Here is a 7,212-nt window from a genome sequence, read left to right as displayed (position 1 = left end):
AGGAAACAGGGTCTTAATGTATTACTCAGTGTGGCCTAAACTAAGCATCTTCCTACCTCCTGAGTAAATGGAACTACAGGCATTTGAAACTGTGTCCAGCTTGATTAATTGTTTTTATTTTGGCAAAATACATAAAACTTAAAACTTATCATATTAACCATTTTAAGTATGCAGTTCAGTAGTATTGTACACATTCATAATGTTGTGCAGCCATCACCCCATCCATCTCCAAAGCTTAGTATCTTGTAATTCCATATTACTAAAAACTCCCTAATCCTTCTTCTCCAGCCCACAGTAACTACATTTCCCCCTTATGTTTCTTAAGATTCTTGACTACTCTAAGTACATTATACAACTGGAACTAGATTTATCCCTTTGTGCCTGGCTTATTTCATTTAGTGTAATGTCTTCAAGATATATCAAGTTGAGTCATCCGTCAAAACTTCTTTCTCTTTAAAGGCTGAATAACACCCCACTGTAGGAGCATGCGTTGTGCTTATCTGTTTGGCTGTCCTTGGCTGCCTATGATGCTTCGGCATCTTAGCCACTGCTCATAGTGTGACTGAGATAGGAGGTGGGTGTAGCAAAGTTGGGTGGAGAAATAAATAGGACCAGTCAATTACAAGACCCCAAGTAAGTCCTAGGGCCCTGGAACTAGGACTTCTCTTGGGTTCCCGCAAGATGTGACCATTATAAAGCAGGACGTCCTGAAGAACTCACTATAGTGACCCTCCGTGGTATCCTCTGTGCATCTTTTTCTCTTTTGCTATTTTATAAAAAACAAAGTTTACCATTATTGTTCTGCAGAGCCAGTTTCTCCTTACTCCTCCCTTTTCAAATAAATAGCAGGCACCATTTCAGGGGTCTGTCTCATTTAATTCTCTGTTCAAGGCAAGAAGGGCTTGGAATATGGTCTTCTCCCCACCACCACTCTCCAGGGCTTATATTGTGAAATATATTTTCCAAAATGTCAGCCCAGTCCTTATATAACATGGAATTGTCCTGATTCTCAAACACACTCTGCCTTGATATTCTGAAGTACTCTCTGGCAGACAATGCAAGTTGTGTTGACCAATGGTTCCTTGGAGTGTCCAATACTGTACATCTTTGATAAAAGGATTAGTTCTATTTTGCAAGAATTACCTAGATGTTATGTTCATCTTTTGAAACAATCAAATCCCGTAGTATATTTCACATTCATGGTGGTTTCCTACAGGAAATAGCATGTGTCTGGAACGTGCTACATGATGAGGGCATTGGTCTCCAAGAGGCATGTGTTGTTTACTGAAGATCACAGTGACTGTCCATTGCAGACTGAAGAGACATCAGAGCAGAAGTTCCAATGAACTGAGAACTACTGCAGTCTTCTGGTCCAGGAAAGCAATATCTCATTGGGAATGTCAGTTACCACTGAGAGTACAAATACAAGTAGCAAGTACAAAATACATTTAATTGATGGTCCACTTCCAGAGGAATGACCTGCTAACATTTTTGGTAAGCCAGCCAGGAGAATAAAGCTCAGCTATTGAGAAGCCCACAAGGCCCACCTGGGCACACTTTTGTTTCTGTCTAAAATGTTGTGAGGTTTCTCCCTCTCTTCCTCACCCCTCACTCTCCCATAAGCTGAGGATGCAGGCGACTGTTCTCAAGGTGTGCATGGAAATGTTTGCTGCTTTTCTAGCTGGGAGGAACAGGGCAAGGATAGTCTTGTTTTGTTTTGTTTTGTTTCTAGCCACTTTTATGTTTGTTTGTTTGTTTGTTTGTTTGTAGACACATTCACGCCATGGTATACCTTGTTCTGTGCATATTTATTTGTTGTGTATTTTGGTCTCCACTTACTCTAGTTTATAAATGGCTTTTTTCCCAGGTTGTGTTTTGGGCCAGAGTGCTGCCACATTAATCTTGTCTCCTGGTCAGCAACCATAATCCCTTGCCAAGTGGCCAGCTGCCATCTTGTCTTTTTATGTGACTACAAGTAACTTTTATGTGGTGGGTGTGGGGCATCGCTGACCATTAGGTTTTTCTCTATCGCTTTCTCTTATTTTTTTAATAACTGGCCTTATGAAGTAAGACTCTGATTTTAAAGAGCACACAGACTTGGGAACATACAGACACACAGATAAGAGAGAAGGCTCTTTTTCTTCTTGCATAACAGAAAAACTGCATACTACCTCTTTAATCACTCATGCGGCTTTTTGAGGTGCAAAACCCTTGGGAGGCAGAGCTACAACCAGAATACTGAGGATAAGGAGGGGCATGAGCATTTTATTGTAGCTCTAAGCAAAAAAAGAGGGGTCCTGGAGGCCAGCCTGTGGCAGGGCCTAACCAGCCCTGCCTGTGCGCACATGAGCATGTGATGCTCTCCACACCCCCCACACGGCCCAGCTAATCACGTAGGGTGCCAATCAAGCCAAATGGCACTGGATGGGCTGAAGCCACCCATGCATGGGTACAGTTGGCCACAATGCCAGGCCAACAGCTTAGCTTAAAGTCCCAAGTCGCCAAGGTGCTTTGCACATTGCCAGGCCTGTGCCAAGCCACGAACAACAGGCATAACAGCAGCCCTGCAGGAGCAGGTGCTCCGGCTCTGGCAGCAACCCCAGCAACAGCAAAGAGCCCGGCTGGCACCAGTACTACAAAAGGCATGAGAACTCGCTGCATGGTTCCGTCACTACCTACACGTACTGCTTACTGACACTGCTGTCTCCTGATCCAAGAGCCAGCTCAAGGCCACTGCCACCTGGCTTCAGGGTTGCCCTGCTTAAATGCAGAAAAGTTAAAGGCCTACGCCTGACTCCTGAGTAGACATTAGCAACATTTAAAACCTAATTAAAGATACTGTGAGTGTATAAAAACAGCTAACTTTTTTTGGTCTATCTTCTATCGAAATAAATACAAGAGATTTTTTGTCCCATGTGGTTTCACTTTGGCTAAGCAGAGTTATCAAGGGACTTGAAATACCAGCTAAGCCATCAAGTAGCTTAGCATAAATACAATTTGGGCCATCAAAAGGTTCAACTAGGTGTTTAAGGAACTTTGGGAAAATTCTCCCCTTAGCTCATGGCAGTTAAAGGACTGGGAAAAGCCAACAAACCAGTCCACTGGTTTCTAAGAAGCTAAGGGGTCTTAATGGAGACAGAAGATTTTTCCTGTGGTAAATGATGTGGGCATCACTCTGACAGAGACATCCATCCACCCTGTGTGAAGGTCACAAAGGGTGCTTTGTCTTGGTCACAGGTCTTTCCCTGTGTGGGATGCCACCTTGAGTTGAGACCTGTCTCTTCCCTGTAGGCCCCGCGCCAAGCCCATGGGAAAGCTCTTGGACTTCATCACCTCACAGATTCCACCAACTTTACCACGAGGCCACATCATTGATAAGTGGGACAGTTTTGATGCTGACAGTTTAAAAATAACAGCTTATCTCCTATTGCAATGCACAGTTCACTACAAAGTGGGAAGTGGCAAAGGATGGCTAAGTACGGGGTGGCACTTTATGAGGCTATCCTTGAAACACAAATGGTGGAATAAAATGTCTTATATTCAGGCTTTTGTGAGTCCTTAAAAAAGGAATGTTCAGGAACTATGGCACTTAGTGTGGACCTGAAGGAGACAAAGTATCCTGGATTCCCGATTCTAAGACCCCCATTTGTCCCCCAGGAGGATGTAGGCCTAATCTGGTGCTGACATGGGAGGTCTCTTCTGCCCTCTCCTTACAATCAGGCCAACCCACCAGGCCACCCCCCTCCACTAGCTGCTCTTACCATGACAATGAATAGAGACAAGGCTGTTAATTATGATGACGTGAGTGGGGTCATGCAAGGCACAGAGAAAAATCCAGCTTTCTTTTATAACCAGTTGACAGAAACCTTTCAGAAGTCTATAAATGTAGATCCATTTTCCAGGGAAAAATACCCCTGGGACATCTATTCGTCTATCAATCGGCCCCAGGTATTTGGCATAGACTGCAAATAATTTCAAGTAGGCCCTCAGACACCTATGCCCAATTGCTTGACACAGCCTTTTCTGTGTTCAATAATGAGGACCCAAAAGATGGACACAAAAGAAAGGCTAAGATTATAGCTGCTGCAATTGGTAATACTTTAAGCCCACCCAGGTCATCTAAAGAAAAACCCAAGGACAACTGAGGAAAAGTTCCCTGTTTCAAGTGCAAAGGCACTGGACACTGGGCGCAAGACACTGGAGGTTTGACTCTCCCTGCTCCCAGAGAGGGCCAAGGCCAGCCAAAATCCTCATTTACTAAAGAGGCCCAGGGGAACCTGCAATGCCCCTGTCCACCATCTTCTCTGAGGAACCCTGGGTGAACCTGGACATCATGGATGAGCAACTTAATTCATTGTTTTGATTTTCTTCTCTAAAAATGTTTCCTCTGGATCTACAACCATAGTTAGGGTCAAAGGGACTCCTATTTAGAGATTTTAAAAAACTTCTTCTCTACCCAGAAACTATCCACTCCTGTAAATAGGCATTCTCTCAGATCAAAACCAGCTGGGAGGACACCTGGACTGAAGCCTTTCCTATGCATTCAGAAAAAGCTACTGAGGAACTCAAGGTGCTTCTTACAGCAATCACCCCTGGATTTGGACTATGGAGTCCAAATGGATCTTCAGAGTGACTATGGATCTTCTTTTACCTCTCAAATACCCAGGGGGTGGCAAAAGCTTTAGGAATAAAATAACACATTCATTCCACTTGGCAGTTCATTCAACTTTCCATCTTCTAGAAAGGTAGAAAATTCCAAGCAGGCCCTAAAAGAAGCTGTGGCAAAACTTTGTCAAGAGACACCAGAGTCTTGGCTCCAAATGCTACCAATAGCACTCATGAAGGTTTGTAACATGTCCAAACCTGGGTTAGGTTTGAGCTCATTTGAGACGTTACACAGAAGGCTATCTCTATCCACTGATATGATGGTAGACCCAGGGATTGTGAGATTCTTACGGTATTTCATTCATGTGGGCCAAATGCAACAAGCTATGCAAATGTATGGGGACAGAACTTGGCCTGCTTTCAGCTCAGGGAGACCATGACTGCCCACCCTGGAGACCAAGTGCTTGTGAAGACTTGGAGAGAGGGAACACTAGCAAAGACCCCTTTGCAGCAATCCTTATAACATCCATTGCAGTGAAGGTGGCAGAGAAAGACAATTGGATTCATCTTTCTAAATTAAAGCTAGAATACGTTTAATTGGTAAACCACTTATAAAGGAACTACTCAATAACACTGTTACAAACATGAGCATGCAAAATCTCCTTGAGAGCCTGCTGTCAATTTTTTGTGTGTACCCAGAAGTGGAATGATTGGAAGGATTACATTTGTAATCCTGTGAAGAATCACTATAGTGTTTTCTTTAGTGAATATATACTAAGTCTGTCCAGCTACATGGGTTTACTCCAAAGAGAGAGAGAGAGAGAGAGAGATGAAGAAGGAGGAGGTGGAGGAGGAAGTGGAGAAGGAGGACGGGAGAGAGGGAAGGAGGGAAGAGTTAATTCTAGTACCACTCAGAACATCTCTCTGAATAATCTATATTTTCTCCAATTAAAATTTATGATTTTAGATGTCATATTAGTTTCCGGGTCAGTGGTAAAGTTAAAAATGGCCAGCAAGTGAACAATGACCAGCTGGTGGCTGCTATGCTGCAAAGGGTTCCTAGAGAGAGGTGAATGATATGGGCCATCGTGTTAAGCACAGAGCAGAGTGCGGTCTTTTGCGGTACTTAGCACCAGATCCAGACCCAGTTTGGCTTAACTAGTTCCCCTCACAGTAACTGAAAAGAGTTCTATTTTGTTATCAAAGAATTTCAACAGATAAAGGAAGCTTAATACTGGGTCACATATAGAAAGCTTGTTCCCACGTTTTTCTTATCGCCTCAGTTTCTCTTACTATGAGCATTTTCAGCCCACTTTCCCAAGTGCAAGAAACTCTCACTTGTCTACAATAAAATAATGTCATAAATGGGTAGAATGGGTAAAATGTCTTTTCCTTAGCAGCCTTCCGCACAGCTTTTACTAGCTGTTGCTTAGAAACTCAGCTACAGTATCACAGCCTGACAGACTAGAAAACCAGCATAAATCAAGTAACAGGGCGGGGTGACATGGGGTCGACGAGCTCTGTGGCCAGTTTGCTGAGAACTGTGGCCAGCAGCAGCTGGTTGGGGTGGGAGGTGGGGGGCTGAGTGCAAGAGGTGGAGCTGGGCGGTATGTGGCCGGGGCCATGACGGGCAATGCCAGGGAGCGGTGCCTCATGAAAAGTGATCCCGGGGTCTTCACTGAGCTCACAAAGGATTCGGTTGGCTGAGGTGCCCAAGTAGAAGAAATAGGGTGTTTAGAACCTGAGAGTTTTGAAAACTTAAAGCCAGTTCATGGGTTAATTTTTCTTTTCAAGTGGCCGCCAGAAGAAGAACCAGCAGGCTCTGTGGCTCGGGACTCCAGACTTGACACAATATTTTTTGCTGAATAGGTAATTAATAGTGCTTGTGTTACTCAAGCCACTGCAAGCATGTTATGAACTGTACCCATCAAGATGTCCGTCTAGGAGAAACACTAGCAGAATTTAAAGAATTTTCACAAAGTTTTGATGCAACTATGAAAGGTTTGGCATTGAGCAATTCAGAAGTGATTCGACAAGTACACAACAGTTTTGCCAGACAACAAAAGTTTAAATTTGATGCAAGGATGTCAGCCAAAGAAGAAGGTGCTTTTCACTTCATCAGGTGTGTTTCTGTTAATGGAAGATTATGTGAATTGGATGGATTAAGAAAAGGACCCATTGATTTAGGTGCATACAATCAAGGTGACTGGATTAGTGCAGTAAGACCAGTCAGAGAGAGGATACAAAAATACAGTGAAGGTGAAATTCGATTTAACTTAATGGCCATCGTGTCTGACAGAAAAATGATATATGAACAGAAGATAGCAGAGTTACAAAGACAACTTGCAGAGGAGGAGCCCACGGATACAGATCAAAGTAATGATCCATTATTTAAATGCTATTCAGTCAAAAGTTGCCAAAAGTCAGATGCTTATTGAAGTACAATAATTAAAAATATACAAGGTTGAAAATATCAGAAGGAAGCTTAATTATCTGCCTTTCATGACGAAATTGTTAAAGACTTTAGCAGAACACCAGCAGTTAATACCAGTTATAGAAAAGGCAAAAGGAAAATAGAATGCCAAAAAAGCTCAGGAAACCAAATGA

General features: G+C 43.2%; 1 pseudogene; it reads left to right on the top strand.

The window, feature by feature from the left end:
• The first annotated feature begins 6,228 nt into the window (after positions 1–6,228).
• Positions 6,229–7,212, top strand: LOC101587796 (annotated as a pseudogene).

The sequence above is a fragment of the Octodon degus genome, unplaced genomic scaffold (assembly GCF_000260255.1).
Source record: "Octodon degus isolate 3935 unplaced genomic scaffold, OctDeg1.0 scaffold00234, whole genome shotgun sequence".
NCBI classification, from domain to species: domain Eukaryota; kingdom Metazoa; phylum Chordata; class Mammalia; order Rodentia; family Octodontidae; genus Octodon; species Octodon degus.
Note: the sequence above shows the minus strand (reverse complement) of the source record. Positions and strands in the feature narration are given on the sequence as shown.